Here is an 18,455-nt window from a genome sequence, read left to right on the forward strand (position 1 = left end):
ACTAGTGAAGTCGATGTTGATATCGTGTAGTTGATATAAACACAAGCAAAGGGTCGCAAAGCAGCTTATAAGAACCACTGAAAGGGAATATCAAAGGAAATTTGCCAGGGATATCAAAATCAATAAGAAGAAATATTATAGTTATATTCCCACCTGTCTGTGTGGAGTTTGCACATTTTCCCTGTGTCTGCGTGGATTTCTTCTGGGTGCTCCGGTTTCCACCCACAATCCAAAGATGTGCAGGTTGGGTGCATTAGTCAGGGGTAAATATAGGGTAGGGGAATGGGTCTGGGTGGGCTTCTCTTCGGAGGGGCAGTGTGGATTTGTTGGACCGAAGGGCCTGTTTCCACACTGTAGAGAATTTAATCTAATCTAATCTAAAGGGAAAATGGATGGTCAGGAGAAATACTGGCCCACTAAAAATGGAGAGTGGGGATATTTTTAAAGACTTTGGGGAAAAGTTGCAGAATTACTTTGCCACAGTATTTATAGCAGGAGGTTAGATTGTTGAAGTCCTGAGGAAATTAATAGTGGGTTGGGAACAGGGGCTGAATAAAGTTAATGTAAGTAAAACATCGGTAATGAGGAAATTAATGGAACCAAAGACTGACAAAACTCAGGACCTGACAATTTTCATCTGAGGGTGTTAAAGGCAGTAGGGGAGCACATTAGTCACAGAGTCCTATAGCATGGCTACAGGCCCTTCGGCCCAATTGTTAATGCGGCCAAAATGTCCATCCACGTTAACTCCATTGCCCTGTACTTGGCCCATATCCTTTTAAATCTTTCCCATCCATATATTTGTCCAAATGCCTTTTAAATGTTGCTAATGTACCCACCTCAATCACTTCTGCTGGCAACTCATTCCATATGCATACCACCCTCTGTGTAAAAAACATGCCCCTCAAGTTCCCTTTTATTCTTTTCCCTCTAACCTCAAACTGCTGCCCTCTATGCCTTGATTCCCCAACCCTCGGAAAAAGACTGAGTGCATTCACCCTATTCATGTCTCTCATAATCTTCAATAAGATCCCCCCCTCAGTTCCTATGCTCTAAAGAAAAAAGTTCTAGCTTGTCCAACCTCTCCCTATAGGTCTGGAGTCCTGGCAACATCCTTGTAAATTTCTACTGCACTCTTTCACTTTTTAATAAGATACTTCCTACAGCAAGGTGACCAAAACTGAACACAATACTCCAAGTATGGCCTCACCAGCATCCTGTACAACTGCAATATAACTTCCCAATTCTATACTTAATGCCCTGACTGATAATGGCCAGTATGCCAAAAGCCTTCTTCATTGTCCCTTCTACCTGTGATTCCACTTTCAGAAAACCATGCACCTGAATTCCAAGGTCCCTCTGCTTCACTACACTTCTTAAGGCCCTACCATTCACCATGATTTGACTCTACAAAATGCAAGACCTCTCAGTTATCTACATTACGACCACCCTAATTATAATCTTTCAGAGTTCTTGGAAAATTGCACATGACACTCGGTTTTTAAAAAGGGCAAAAGAGAAAAACAAAGGAATTACAGTCCAATTAGTCTAACGTCTGTTGATTAACAAACCTTGCTGAATTTTTTCAAGACTTAACTCAGGTAGTGGACAGGGGAATATCTATGGATATTGTTTATATGGACTTTCAGGAGACACTTAATAAAGTCCCACATGAAAGACTAATAACTAAGGCAAACGTCCACAGAATTGATGAAAGATTACTAACATGGCTGGGAAATTGGCTGAATGGAAGTTGACAGAAAATAGGGATAATGGCTAAGTATTTAAATTGCCCGTGTGAGAGTAGTGCTGTTCTACAAGGATCTGCACTACACCCTCAATTATTCACATTATTTATTAACAACTTGGATAACATCACAGAAAATCATATATCCAAATTTGCTGATGGCACAAAGTTTTGCAGCATTGTAGGCAGTGTAGATGATAGCATACAATTACAATATTGATATTGATAGACTATGAATGTGCAAAACTATGGCAGATGGACTTCAGTGTAAGCAAATGTGAGCTTATCCATTTTGTGCCTAAAGAAGACAGAAGAGGGTATTTTCTAGATGGTATTAAGTTTAATATAGTGCATGTCCAAAGAGACTTGGAGGGGGGGGGGGTGTTCAGGTGCATAGATCTTTAAAATGTTACAAACAGATAGAGAAAATACTCAAGAAAGCTAATGAAATGCTGACCTTTATACCTAGAGAACTGGAGTACAAGGATGCAGAAGTTATGCTATAGTTATACAAAATCCTGGTTAGACTCCACTTGGACTACTGAGAGTAGATCTGGGCACTACACCTTAGGAAGGATATACTGGCCTTGGAAGGACGACAATGTAGGTTTACAAGAATGATACCTGTACTTCAGGTGTTAAGTTATGAAGAGATTCGACAAATTAGGCCTGTTTTCTTGAGAATTTGGGAAGTTAAGAAGCGATCTGGTCAACGTTGGATGGGTATATGAATAGGAAGGGTTTGGAGGTTTATGAGCCGGGTGCTGGCAGGTGGGACTAGATTGGGTTGGGATATCTGGTCGGCATGGACAGGTTGGACTGAAGGTCTGTTTCCATGCTGTCCATCTCTATGACTCTATAAGTCTTCAAGATATTAACAGGAAAAGACAGGACAGATAAAGATAAACTATTTCCACTAGTTCAGAATTCTAGAACTAGGGGGTATAGTCTGAGGATTAGGACTAGACTGTCCAGGAGATAAGTCAGGAAGCACTTCTACATACAAAGGGTGGTATATGTTTGGAATTCTCTTTCACAAACGGCAGTCAATGCTGGATCAGTTGGTGATTTTAAATCAAAGATACATAATTTTTTGTTCAGCAAAGGTATTAAGGCATATAAGCCAAATAAGCCAATATTGAGTGAGGCCACAGATCAGCTATGATCTCATTGGTGGAACAGGCTCAAGTGGCCGAATGGCCTACTCCTGTTTCTATGTTCCATTGTCCTATGTTCCCACAGTTACCTTCTTTTGATTGCTATCAAAATCATAACCAATTTTAGTAGCAGTACCTTTAAAGCACAGCAGAAATCTAGATAATACAAAACAATGCTCTGATGCTCTATAATGAGAAAAATGGACTAACAATGTAAAATAACAATAAACTATTAATCTTCTGAAAGCCTATGTGCAACTTATTTTTGTTTCTCTTGAATGGGAGGTAAAGAATTATGCATCCTTATTTACAGATTTAAGTATACAGTAATTCTGTTCCAGACTTTATCCATTCATGCATTTATTGCACAGAATTCCTGATTAAACTATTGACAGAAATTGGGCCATGTTTGATTAATTTTAATGTATAACTTGCTAAACCCAGTCAATTCATTGTCAGACTGCAGCAGATAAAACAGCATGTACCAGAAATCTAATCATCTCCGTACATAATTTAGACTATGAACATTTTATCACTGGATTTGTTGAGATCAAAGTGCTGAAATCAATGATTACATCACTTGATTAAAAATGAACAATTTTGGTAATTTTGCAGCTTCTAGAAATTCCGGTTTTAGTATCTCTATCAGAATTCACGTAAAAATAACCATGAAACTAGCAGTGATTTGTGAATAGAGAAACAGTTAATATTTCAGGTTGTGACCTTTCATTGGAAAGGATCTAGACATCTAAAATCAGAAAAGGCCTGATACAGGAGTCAGAGTTGACGAGCAAAGGACAGCCCATTTCAGTGAAATTTCAGTACCTGTATTAAAAATTGACAAAGTTTAAAAATACATTGGAGAATGGAAAAGATTTTCTTTTAAATTGAAGTCTTATGAGGGAAAACCAAATGAGAAGAGAAAGTTCCAAATGTTTCATATTAGGATGCAATTTGGAGCTTAAGTAAATTTACCATCATAGTTAGAGGAAGCTGACATTTAAGCAGCAAACAAATGGACAGCAGGACAGTAGACAAGTTAAACTGTACTTCATTTCACTTTCAAGCAGCAGTAAAGACCAATTTACACAGATATCTTCATACTTTCTTTCAGTGGATCCGATTTGTAACTTCCATCCAAACACTGCTGCACTGACATAAATTTATGAATTTATTACAGGATTCATGATTCGTGCATTGCCACTCAGTGTCTTTTTAGTGCAATTACATGCTGACTTTCAGGCAACATAAACTACTACTGAAGTGTTGTTCAGCATGGTAAATACTTTAACATTGCAAATACCAATAACATGCTATCTACAGATGTAACTAGTGTTTCTTCCAAATTCTGACATTTTAGAATAAATTTAGCCAATAAATGGAGCCTGACATAAGTGTTTCCAATACATTTTGGAATGAATGTTGAATGAATCAGCATATTTAATATATAACAGATACAGTATGCTAAGTGCTAAATGAACAAAAGAGATACATTTAGACTTTGCTTTTGTTTCGTATTACTGCTATATATTTAAAGCTTTTTTTCAGACTATTTTGATAATCCTTTTGGGAAGGGAGAACAGCCAAGTCAAGGGAAAAAAATGAATGTCAATTCAGGCAATTTGAACTCATTCTAAAATAGTCATTGCAACAGCAAATTCACATCTCTAATAACTTAGTATAGATTCTTATTTACATCTTGTGGCGATAGCTTGCTGTAGGCTATAAGCTAAGCATTTGCTATAATTGTCAAGCAGTTAAAAAACTGTGTGGTTATCTTGTGTCTACAATAGGTGGAAATCACCACCTTCCAAATTTAGTCACAATCATTCTTCTGCAAAAGAGTAGGGGAATAAACAGAAAGACAATGCTTGATGGTAAAATACTGTTCTGAAAATAGTATGCTCAAATTTCCAGTATCATTTCACAAGCTTTTAACTGAGTATTTGATTGAAATACCCTTCACAGTTGAAGAAGACTTACTTCCATGGAGATGAGAGAGATCAATCTATGATTGGTATATTTGATATATGGATCTGCACTTTAAGAGACTGTGCTTGAAAAGTTGTGTGTTTCAATGTTTCACCTTTGTCTTTGCATGATCCCTACAAAGTCTGTCAACATGAATGCATGGCTGAGGCGCTGGTGTATGGGAGAAGGATTCACATTTTTGGATCACTGGAATCTCTTTTGGGGTAGAAGTGACCTGTACAAGAAGGACAGATTGTACCTAAATTGGAAGGGGACTAATATACTGGCAGGGAAATTTGCGAGAACTGCTTGGGAGGATTTAAACTAGTAAGGTGGGAGGGAGGGAGGGGGAGTGGGGAGGGTGGGGTGGGGGGGGAACCCAGGGAGATAGTGAGGAAAGAGATCGGTCTGAGGCGGGTACAGCTGAGAACAGAAGTGAATCAAACAGTCAGGGCAGGCCGGGACAAGGTAGGACTAATAAATTAAACTGCATTTATTTCAATGCAAGGGGCCTAACAGGGAAGGCAGATGAACTCAGGGCATGGGTAGGAACATGGGAGTGGGATATTGTAGCAATTACGGAAACATGGCTCAGGGATGGACAGGACTGGCAGCTTAATGTTCCAGGATACAAATGCTACAGGAGAGAGGGAGTGGCATTTCTGGTAAGGGATAGCATTACAGCTGTGCTGAGGGAGGATATTCCCGGAAATACATCCAGGGAAGTTATTTGGGTGGAACTGAGAAATAAGAAAGGGATGATCACCTTATTGGGATTGTATTATAGACCCCCCAATAGTCAGGGGGAAATTGAGAAACAAACTTGTAAGGAGATCTCAGCTATCTGTAAGAATAATAGGGTAGTTATGGTAGGGGATTTTAACTTTCCAAACATCGACTGGGACTGCCATAGTGTTAAAGGTTTAGATGGAGAGGAATTTCTTAAGTGTGTACAAGACAGTTTTCTAGTTCAGTATGTGGATGTACCTACTAGAGAAGGTGCAAAACTCGACCTACTCTTGAGAAATAAGGCAGGGCAGGTGACTGAGGTGTCAGTGGGGGAGCACTTTGGGGCCAGCGACCATAATTCTATTTGTTTTAAAATAGTGATGGAAAAGGATAGACCAGATCTAAATATTGAAGTTCTAAATTGGAGAAAGGCCAATTTTGACGGTATTAGGCAAGAACTTTCGAAAGCTGATTGGAGGCAGATGTTCGCAGGTAAAGGGACGGCTGGAAAATGGGAAGCATTCAGAAATGAGATAACAATAATCCAGAGAAAGTATATTCCTGTCAGGATGAAAGAGAAGGCTGGTAGGTATAGGGAATGCTGGATGACTAAAGAAGTTGAGGGCTTGGTTAAGAAAAAGAAGGAAGCATATGTCAGGTATAGCCAGGATAGATGGAGTGAATCCTTAGAAGGGTATAAAGGAAGTAGGAGTATACTTAAGAGGGAAGTCAGGAGGGCAAAGCGCGGACATGAGATAGCTTTGGCAAATAGAATTAAAGAGAATCCAAAGAGTTTTTACAAATATATTAAGGACAAAAGGGTAACTAAGGAGAGAATAGGGCCCCTCAAAGATCAGCAAGGTGGCCTTTGTGTGGAGCCACAGAAAATGGGGGAGATACTAAATAAATATTTTGCATCAGTATTTACTGTGGAAAAGGATATGGAAAATATAGACTGTAGGGAAATAGATGGTGACATCTTGCAAAATGTCCAGACTACAGAGGAGGAAGTGCTGTGTGTTTTGAAACGGGTAAAGGTGGATAAATCCCCAGGACCTGATCAGGTGTACCCGAGAACTCTGTGGGAAGTTAGAGAAGTGATTGCTGGGCCTCTTGCTGAGATATTTGCATCATTGATAGTCACAGGTGAGGTGCCGGAAGACTGGAGGTTGGCTAACATGGTGCCACTGTTTAAGAAGGGCGGTAAAGGCAAGCCAGGGAACTATAGACCGGTGAGCCTGACCTCGGTGGTGGGCAAGTTGTTGGAGGGAATCCTGAGGGACGGGATGTACATGTATTTGGAAAGGCAAGGACTGATTCGGGATAGTCAACATGGCTTTGTGCGTGGGAAATCATGTCTCACAAACTTGATTGAGTTTTTTGAAGAAGTAACAAAGAAGATTGATGAGGGCAGAGCGGTAGATATGATCTATATGGACTTCAGTAAGGCGTTCGACAAGGTTCCCCATGGGAGACTGATTAGCAAGGTTAGATCTCATGGAATACAGGGGGAACTAGCCATTTGGATACAGAACTGGCTCAAAGGTAGAAGACAAAGGGTGGTGGTAGAGGGTTGTTTTTCAGACTGGATGCCTGTGACCAGTGGAGTGCCACAAGGATCGGTGCTGGGCCCTCTACTTGTTGTCATTTACATAAATGATTTGGATGCGCACATAAGAGGTACAGTTAGTAAGTTTGCAGATGACACCAAAATTGGAGGTGTAGTGGACAGTGAAGAGGGTTACCTCAGATTACAACAGGATCTGGACCAGATGGGCCAATGGGCTGAGAAGTGGCAGATGGAGTTTAATTCCGATAATTCCGATAAATGCATTTTGGGAAAGCAAATCTTAGCAGGACTTATACACTTAATGGTGAGGTCCTAGGGAGAGTTGCTGAACAAAGAGACCTTGAGGTGCAGGTTCATAGCTCCTTGAAAGTGGAATCGCAGGTAGATAGGATAGTGAAGAAGGCATTTGGTATGCTTTCCTTTATTGGTCAGAGTACTGAGTACAGGAGTTGGGAGGTCATGTTGTGGCTGTACAGGACATTGGTTAGGCCACTGTTGGAATATTACGTGCAGTTCTGGTCTCCTTCCTATCGGAAAGATGTTGTGAAACCTGAAAGGGTTCAGAAAAGATTTCCAAGGATGTTGCCAGGGTTGGAGAATCTGAGCTACTGGGAGAGGCTGAACAGGCTGGGGCTGTTTTCCCTGGAGCGTTGGAGGCTGAGGGGTGACCTTATAGAAGCTTACAAAATTATGAGGGGCATGGATAGGATAAATAGGCAAAGTCTTTTCCCTGGGGTTGGGAGTCCAGAACTAGAAGGCATAGGTTTAGGGTGAGAGGGGAAAGATATAAAAGAGAGCTAAGGCAACTTTTTCATGCAGAGGATGGTATGTGTATGGAATGAGCTGCCAGTGGATATTGCTGGTACAATTGCAACTTTTAAGAGGCATTTGGATGGGTATATGAAAAGGAAGGGTTTGGAGGGATATGGGCCGGGTGCTGGCAGGTGGGACTAGATTGGGTTGGGATGTCTGGTCGGCATGGACAGGTTGGACTGAAGGGTCTGTTTCCATGCTGTACATCTCTATGACTCAATGTTACTTCAGTTCCCGTGTAATCTCAAGTCAGGGTCTCCGATCAATCAGAGAATCCCTACAATGCAGATAGAGGCCATTTGGCCTATTGAGTCTGCACCAACCCTGCAAAGATCATCCCAGGCAAAGCCATTTCCACATCTTATCTGCGTAACCCAACATTGACTGTGGCTAAATTACTTTGCCTGCACATCCCTAGACACTACAGGACAATTTAGAATGGCCAATACATCTAACTTGCACATCTTTGATCTGGAGGAAAAAAGAGTGCCTGGTAGAATCCCATGCTGACGCAGGGAGAACATGCAAACTTCAGATAGTTGTTTAAGGCTAGAAATTAAATCTAGGTCCTTAATGCTGTGAGATAGTAGTACCAACTGCTATGCCACTGTGCCGCCAGTAAGAGGGAAAATTTGGCTTCCACAGGACATCCCTAAAGCTATTTTTCTGGGAGTCTCCTCCATGACTGATATCAAGTAAAGCAGCGGCTTCATGTATCTAATGTCAGGCATATGCGCAACATGTTTCGCATAGTACAGCCGGTTTTAAGTGTTTAGTGCCCTAATGTTGGGCATGTTGACTTGAGAAAGGATGCTGTTGCTGGATCATTGTTCTTGGCACCAGAATTGAGGACCTTGCAAAGGCATCACTAGTAATATTTCCTGATCCTGCAGAAGGTTTTCCAATCTGTAAAACATGAAGCAAAGAATGGGGATCACTGCTGTCAAGTAAATGATGCCCTTAGTCTTAGATTTGAGATTCTGCTCCTCAAATGCTCTTTTTTCTCAGTAGAATAAAGGCTAAGCTGGCTGTTTTGAGGTGATAGTGAATTTTACTGTCTATGTTTGCCCTATTTGACAGCAGGTTTCCAAGACTAGGGAAACTGTCACCACTTCCAGGAATCATCATTGATCTTAATGGATGTGGGTGATGTCTGGTTTCTGTGGGACCTGGATGAAAGAGGACCTTAGTTTTCTGAGGGTTTAGCAAAATTTCCATTTTCTCATGTGCTTCAGAGAAGAAATGAACAATACCCCAGAACAGAGTTTCTGAGTAAGCATGCACCCGAACACCATCTTCAGACTGAACTCTATGACTGAGGTTGCAGTGATTTTGGTTTTGAATTCAAAATGGCTTAGGTTGAACCGTTGCCTGTCTGTTCAATAGGTTATCTCAACTCTGTGGGTAACTATTATTGAGGGACAGTGTTGTAGTTGGGAAAATGGAAAAGGGTGTGCCCTGCTCAGAATGAATGCGGGCCATGTTCTGACCGAGTCTGAGCAATTTTTCACTGTGGGAAGTGCACCATTTTGCGAAGGGAACGAATCTGGGAGTTCATACCAATAATGGGAATTCGAGGCTGCGTAGTGCTGTCTATTTGGGTCCAGTGATCTGCAAATGATTTGCCTGGCTAGCACTGAGGGTGGGCCTTGTTGTGACCGGGTTTCAGTGATTTTCCACTGGGGGAATTCGTCATTTTTCACTAGGGAGTGAATCTGGGAGTTCATACTAACTTAGAGGTTTCAAGGCCAAGTAGTGTCACTGGATTTGGTCCGGGATATCTGCAAAGAGTGGGCCCCGCTAGTCCAGAGTGTGAGCTGTGTTCTGTCTGGGTTTCAGCAATTTCCCACAGTGGGAAGTTTTCTACTTCAACAAGGGATCCTGGATCTTACACTGACTGAGAAATTTCCAGGAGGCTTTGCATCCCCGCATTTGGTCCGGATTATTGGCAGATGGTGCCCCCTTCTGGAGAGGGCTTCCGGCTGTGTTCAGAGCGATTTTCTACAGTGGAAAGTACTCCATTTTGGGAAGGGAGCAAATCCAGCAGTTAATATTAACGTGGGGTTTCGAGGCCGGGTAACTCTCCCAGATTGGGTCCGGGGATTCTGCAAGTGGTGGGCCCTTTTTCGACGGAGTGCGGACCGTGTCCTTTTAGCAATTTTCCTTGGTGGAAAGGCTCCATTTTGGGACGAGAGCCAATCCGACAATTCATACCAACTTTGAGAATTCACGGTCAGATAGTGTCATCGGATTCAGTCCGGATGATCTGGAAACGGTGTGCCCTTCTGGGGCAAGAGCTGGCTGTCTTCTGACTTGAGTTTGAGCGACTTTCCATCATGGGAACTGTTCAATTTTGGGAAGGGAGCAAATCCGGGAGGTGATACCAACTTTAGGAATTTGAGGCTGGGTACTGTCGCCAGATTGGAAATGGGGGATCTGAAAACAGTGTGCCCGGCTGGCACAGAGTGTGGGCCATGTCCTGACCGAGTGTGAACGATTCTCCACTGTGGAAAGTGCTTCATTTTGGGAAAGGGAAATTCCGGGAGTTTACACCAACATTGGAACTCGAGGTTGGGTATTGGTTACGGATGATATGCAAACGGTATGCCTGCTCACACTCGGATTATAGTTTACACTGGGTCTGTAGTAACCCTTGCTCACTCGGATTACAGTTTACACTGGATCTGTAGTATCCCTTGCTCACTCGGATTACAGTTTACACTGGGTCTGTAGTATCCCTTGCTCACTCGGATTACAGTTTACACTGGATCCATAATATCCCCTGCTCGCACTCGGATTAGAATTTATAATGAGTCTATAGTTTTCCCTGCTCACACTCGGATTACAGTTTACACTGGGTCTATAGTATCCCCTGCTCGCACTCGGATTACAGTTTACACGCGGTCTATAGTATCCGCTGCTAACACTCGGATTATAGTTCAGGCTGGGGCTATAGTATCCCCTGTTCACCCCCGGATCACAGTTTACATTGGGTCGATTGTAGCCTCTGCTCACACTCGTATTATACTTCACACTGGGTCTATAGTATCCCCCGATCGCACTCGCATTACAGTTTACACTGGGTCGATAGTATCCTCTGCTCACACCTAGATTACACTTCAGGCTTGGTCTATAGTATACCCTACTTGGATTACAGTTTACACTGGGTCTATAGTATCCCGTGCTCGCACTAGGATTACTGTTTACACTGGGTCTATAGTATCCCCTGCTCACACTCGGATTACAGTTCAGGCTGGGTCTATTGTATCCCCTGCTCACACTCGGATTACAGTTTACACCGGGCCTATAGAATCCCCTGCTCACACTCGGATTTCAGTTTACACTGGGTCTATAGTATCCCCTGATCGCACTCGGATTACAATTTACACTGGGTCTATAGTATCCCCTTATTGCACTCGGATTACAGTTTACACCGGGTCTATAGTATCACCTGCTCGCACTCGGATTACAGTTCAGGCTGGGTCTATAGTAGCCCCTACTTGCACTCGGATTACAGTTTACACTCGGTCTATAATATCCCCTGCTCGCACACAGATTACAATTTACACTGGGTCAATAGCATCCTCTGCTCACACTCGGACTACACTTCAGGCTTGGTCTATAGTATCCCCTACTTGGATTACAGTTTACACTGGGTCTATAGTATCCCCTGCTCACACTAGGTTTACTGTTTACACTGGGTCTAGAGTATCCCCTGCTCGCAATCGGGTTACAGTTTACATTGGGTCTATAGTATCGCCTGCTCGCACTCCGATTACAGTTCAGGCTGGGTCTATAGCATCCCCTGCTCGCACTAGGATTACAGTTTACACTGGGTCTATAGTATCCCCTGCTCGCACTCCGATTACAGTTCAAGCTGGGTCTATAGTATCCCCTGCTTGCACTCAGATTACAGTTTACACTGGGTCTATAGAATCCCCTGCTCACACTTGGATTTCAGTTTACACTGGGCCTACGGTATCCTCTGCTCACACTCGGATTACAGTTTACACTGCGTCTATAGTATCCCCTGCTCGCACTCTGGTTACAGTTTACACTGGGTTGATAGTATCCCCTGTTCGCAATCGGATTACAGTTTACACTGGGTCTAATATAGCCCCTGCACACACTCGGATTACAGTTTACAGTGGGTCGACAGTATCCTCTGCTCGCACTCAGATTACAGTTTACACTGGGTCTACAGTATCCCCTGCTCGCACTCAGATTACAGTTTACACTGGGTCTATAGTATATCCTACTAGCACTCGGATTACAGTTTACACGGGGTCTATAGTATCCGCTGCTAACACTCGGATTATAGTTCAGGCTGGGGCTATAGTATCCCCTGTTCGCCCTTGGATCACAGTTTACACTGGGTCAATTGTAGCCTCTGCTCACACTCGGATTACACTTCACACTGGGTCTATAGTATCCCCCGATCGCACTCGCATTACAGTTTACACTGGGTCGATAATATACCCTGCTCACAGTCGGATTACAGTTCAGGCTGGGTCTATAGTATCCCCTACTTGCACTCGGATTACAACTTACACTGGGTCTATAATATCCCTGGCTCGCACACAGATGACAGTTTACACTGGGTCTATTGTATCACCTGCCCTCACTCAGATTACAGTTTACACTGGGTCTATAGTCACCCGCGCTCGCACTAGGATTGCAGTTTACACTGGGTCTATAGTATCCCCTGCTCACACTCCGATTACAGGTTACACCAGGTCTATAGTACCACCTGCTCACACACTGATCACAATTTAGACTGGGTCTATAGTATCCCCTGCTCACACTCTGATCACAGTTCAGGCTGCATCTGTAGCATCACCTGCTCGCACTCGGATTACAGTTTATACTGGGTCTATTGCATCCCCTGCACGCACTCGGATTACAGTTGACACTGGGTCTACAGTATCCCCTGCTCGCACTCGGATTACAGTTGACACTGGGTCTATGGTATCCCCTGCTCGCGCTCGGATTACAGTTCAGGCTGGGTCTACAGTATTCCCTGCTCGCACTCGCATTACAGTTTACACTGGGTCTATAGTATCCCCTGCTCACACTAGGTTTACTGTTTACACTGGGTCTAGAGTATCCCCTGCTCGCAATCGGGTTACAGTTTGCATTGGGTCTATAGTATCGCCTGCTCGCACTCCGATTACAGTTCAGGCTGGGTCTATAGCATCCCCTGCTCGCACTAGGATTACAGTTTACACTGGGTCTATAGTATCCCCTGCTCGCACTCCGATTACAGTTCAAGCTGGGTCTATAGTATCCCCTGCTTGCACTCAGATTACAGTTTACACTGGGTCTATAGAATCCCCTGCTCACACTTGGATTTCAGTTTACACTGGGCCTACGGTATCCTCTGCTCACACTCGGATTACAGTTTACACTGCGTCTATAGTATCCCCTGCTCGCACTCTGGTTACAGTTTACACTGGGTCGATAGTATCCTCTGCGCACACTCGGATTACACTTCAGGCTTGCTCTATAGTATCCCCTACTTGGATTACAGTTTACACTGGGTCTAGAGTATCCCCTGCTCGCAATCGGGTTACACTTTACACTGGGTTTGTAGTATACCCTGCTCGCACTCGGATTACAGTTTACACTGGGTCTATAGTCACCTGTGTTCGCACTAGGATTACAGTTTACACTGTGTCTATAGAATCCCCTGGTCGCACTTGGATTACAGTTTACATTGGGTCTATAGTATCCCATGCTCGCACTCGGATTCCAGTTTACACTGTGTCTATAGTGTCCCCTGCTTGCACTAGGATTACAGTTCAGGCTGGGTCTATAGTATCCCCTGCTCGCACTCGGATTACAGTTTACACTCGGTCTATACAACCCTCTCATCGCACTTGGATTGCAGTTTACATTGCGTATATAGTATCCTCCGTTCATACTCGGATTACGGTTTACACTTGGTCTATAGTATCCCCTGCTCACACTCGGATTACAGTTTACACTGGGTCTACAGTATCCCCTGCTCGCACTAGGATTACAGTTTACAGTGGGTTAAAAGTATCCCCTGCTCACACTCGGATTGCAGTTCAGGCTGGGTCTATATTATCCCCTGCTCGCACTAAGATTACAGTTCAGGCAGGGTCTATAGTATCCACTGCACGCACTTAGTCTTACAGTTTACACTGGGTCTACAGTATCCCCTGCTCGAACTAGGATTACAGTTCAGGCTGGGTCTATAGTATCCCCTACTTGCACTCGGATTACAACTTACACTGGGTCTATAATATCCCTGGCTCGCACACAGATGACAGTTTACACTGGGTCTATTGTATCACCTGCCCTCACTCAGATTACAGTTTACACTGGGTCTATAGTCACCCGCGCTCGCACTAGGATTGCAGTTTACACTGGGTCTATAGTATCCCCTGCTCACACTCCAATTACAGGTTACACCAGGTCTATAGTACCACCTGCTCACACACTGATCACAATTTAGACTGGGTCTATAGTATCCCCTGCTCACACTCTGATCACAGTTCAGGCTGCATCTGTAGCATCACCTGCTCGCACTCGGATTACAGTTTATACTGGGTCTATTGCATCCCCTGCACGCACTCGGATTACAGTTGACACTGGGTCTACAGTATCCCCTGCTCGCACTCGGATTACAGTTGACACTGGGTCTATGGTATCCCCTGCTCGCGCTCGGATTACAGTTCAGGCTGGGTCTACAGTATTCCCTGCTCGCACTCGCATTACAGTTTACACTGGGTCTATAGTATCCCCTGCTCACACTAGGTTTACTGTTTACACTGGGTCTAGAGTATCCCCTGCTCGCAATCGGGTTACAGTTTGCATTGGGTCTATAGTATCGCCTGCTCGCACTCCGATTACAGTTCAGGCTGGGTCTATAGCATCCCCTGCTCGCACTAGGATTACAGTTTACACTGGGTCTATAGTATCCCCTGCTCGCACTCCGATTACAGTTCAAGCTGGGTCTATAGTATCCCCTGCTTGCACTCAGATTACAGTTTACACTGGGTCTACAGTATCCCCTGCTCGCACTAGGATTACAGTTTACAGTGGGTTAAAAGTATCCCCTGCTCACACTCGGATTGCAGTTCAGGCTGGGTCTATATTATCCCCTGCTCGCACTAAGATTACAGTTCAGGCAGGGTCTATAGTATCCACTGCACGCACTTAGTCTTACAGTTTACACTGGGTCTACAGTATCCCCTGCTCGAACTAGGATTACAGTTCAGGCTGGGTCTACAGTCACCCCTGCTTGCACTGGGTTTACAGTTTACACTGGGCCTACAGTATCCTCTGCTCACACTGGGATTACAGTTTACACTGGATCTATATTATCCCCTGCTCCCTCTTTGATTACAGTTTACACTGGGTCAATATTATCCCCTGCTCACACTCTGATTACAGTTTACACTGGGTCAATAGTATCCCCTGCTCGCACTCGGATTACAGTTTACACTGGGTATATAGTCACCCCTGCTCCCACTGGGATTACAGTTTACACTGGGCCTACAGTATCCTCTGCTCACACTGGGATTACAGTTTACACTGGGTCTATATTATCCCCTGCTCCGTCTTTGATTACAGTTTACACTGGGTCTATAGTATCCCCTGCTCGCACTTGGATTAAGTTTACAGTGGGTCTATTGTAGCCCCTGCTCACACTCGGATTACAGTTTACACCGGGTCAACAGTATCCCCTGCTCGCACTCAGATTACAGTTTACACTGGGTCTACAGTATCCCCTGCTTGCACTCGGATTACAGTTTACCCTGGGTCTATAGTATATCCTACTAGCACTCGGATTACAGTTTACACGGGGTCTATAGTATCCGCTGCTAACACTCGGATTATAGTTCAGGCTGGGACTATAGTATCCTCTGTTCGCCCTTGGATCACAGTTTACACTGGGTCAATTGTAGCCTCTGCTCACACTTGGATTACACTTCACACTGGGTCTATAGTATCCCCCGATTGCACTCGCATTACAGTTTACACTGGGTCGATAATATCGCCTGCCCGCACTCAGATTATAGTTCAGGCTGGGTCTATAGTATCCTCTACTTGCGCTCGGATTACAGTTTACACTGGGTCTATAATATCCCTGGCTCGCACACAGATGACAGTTTACACTGGGTCTATAGTATCACCTGCCCTCACTCGGATTACAGTTTACACTGGGTCTATAGTCACCCGAGCTCGCACTAGGATTACAGTTTATACTGGGTCTATTGCAGCCCCTGCTCGCACTCGGATTACAGTTGACACTGGGTCTATAATATCCCCTGCTCGCACTCGGATTACAGTTTACACTGTGTCTATAGAATCCCCTGGTCGCACTTGGATTACAGTTTACATTGGGTCTATAGTATCCCATGCTCGCACTCGGATTCCAGTTTACACTGTGTCTATAGTGTCCCCTGCTTGCACTAGGATTACAGTTCAGGCTGGGTCTATAGTATCCCCTGCTCGCACTCGGATTACAGTTTACACTCGGTCTATACAACCCTCTCATCGCACTTGGATTGCAGTTTACATTGCGTATATAGTATCCTCCGTTCATACTCGGATTACGGTTTACACTTGGTCTATAGTATCCCCTGCTCGCACTCCGATTACAGTTCAAGCTGGGTCTATAGTATCCCCTGCTTGCACTCAGATTACAGTTTACACTGGGTCTATAGAATCCCCTGCTCACACTTGGATTTCAGTTTACACTGGGCCTACGGTATCCTCTGCTCACACTCGGATTACAGTTTACACTGCGTCTATAGTATCCCCTGCTCGCACTCTGGTTACAGTTTACACTGGGTTGATAGTATCCCCTGTTCGCAATCGGATTACAGTTTACACTGGGTCTAATATAGCCCCTGCACACACTCGGATTACAGTTTACAGTGGGTCGACAGTATCCTCTGCTCGCACTCAGATTACAGTTTACACTGGGTCTACAGTATCCCCTGCTCGCACTCAGATTACAGTTTACACTGGGTCTATAGTATATCCTACTAGCACTCGGATTACAGTTTACACGGGGTCTATAGTATCCGCTGCTAACACTCGGATTATAGTTCAGGCTGGGGCTATAGTATCCCCTGTTCGCCCTTGGATCACAGTTTACACTGGGTCAATTGTAGCCTCTGCTCACACTCGGATTACACTTCACACTGGGTCTATAGTATCCCCCGATCGCACTCGCATTACAGTTTACACTGGGTCGATAATATACCCTGCTCACAGTCGGATTACAGTTCAGGCTGGGTCTATAGTATCCCCTACTTGCACTCGGATTACAACTTACACTGGGTCTATAATATCCCTGGCTCGCACACAGATGACAGTTTACACTGGGTCTATTGTATCACCTGCCCTCACTCAGATTACAGTTTACACTGGGTCTATAGTCACCCGCGCTCGCACTAGGATTGCAGTTTACACTGGGTCTATAGTATCCCCTGCTCACACTCCGATTACAGGTTACACCAGGTCTATAGTACCACCTGCTCACACACTGATCACAATTTAGACTGGGTCTATAGTATCCCCTGCTCACACTCTGATCACAGTTCAGGCTGCATCTGTAGCATCACCTGCTCGCACTCGGATTACAGTTTATACTGGGTCTATTGCATCCCCTGCACGCACTCGGATTACAGTTGACACTGGGTCTACAGTATCCCCTGCTCGCACTCGGATTACAGTTGACACTGGGTCTATGGTATCCCCTGCTCGCGCTCGGATTACAGTTCAGGCTGGGTCTACAGTATTCCCTGCTCGCACTCGCATTACAGTTTACACTGGGTCTATAGTATCCCCTGCTCACACTAGGTTTACTGTTTACACTGGGTCTAGAGTATCCCCTGCTCGCAATCGGGTTACAGTTTGCATTGGGTCTATAGTATCGCCTGCTCGCACTCCGATTACAGTTCAGGCTGGGTCTATAGCATCCCCTGCTCGCACTAGGATTACAGTTTACACTGGGTCTATAGTATCCCCTGCTCGCACTCCGATTACAGTTCAAGCTGGGTCTATAGTATCCCCTGCTTGCACTCAGATTACAGTTTACACTGGGTCTATAGAATCCCCTGCTCACACTTGGATTTCAGTTTACACTGGGCCTACGGTATCCTCTGCTCACACTCGGATTACAGTTTACACTGCGTCTATAGTATCCCCTGCTCGCACTCTGGTTACAGTTTACACTGGGTCGATAGTATCCTCTGCGCACACTCGGATTACACTTCAGGCTTGCTCTATAGTATCCCCTACTTGGATTACAGTTTACACTGGGTCTAGAGTATCCCCTGCTCGCAATCGGGTTACACTTTACACTGGGTTTGTAGTATACCCTGCTCGCACTCGGATTACAGTTTACACTGGGTCTATAGTCACCCGTGTTCGCACTAGGATTACAGTTTACACTGTGTCTATAGAATCCCCTGGTCGCACTTGG

This window comes from Chiloscyllium punctatum, chromosome 4 (assembly GCF_047496795.1).
Source record: "Chiloscyllium punctatum isolate Juve2018m chromosome 4, sChiPun1.3, whole genome shotgun sequence".
NCBI lineage: Eukaryota > Metazoa > Chordata > Chondrichthyes > Orectolobiformes > Hemiscylliidae > Chiloscyllium > Chiloscyllium punctatum.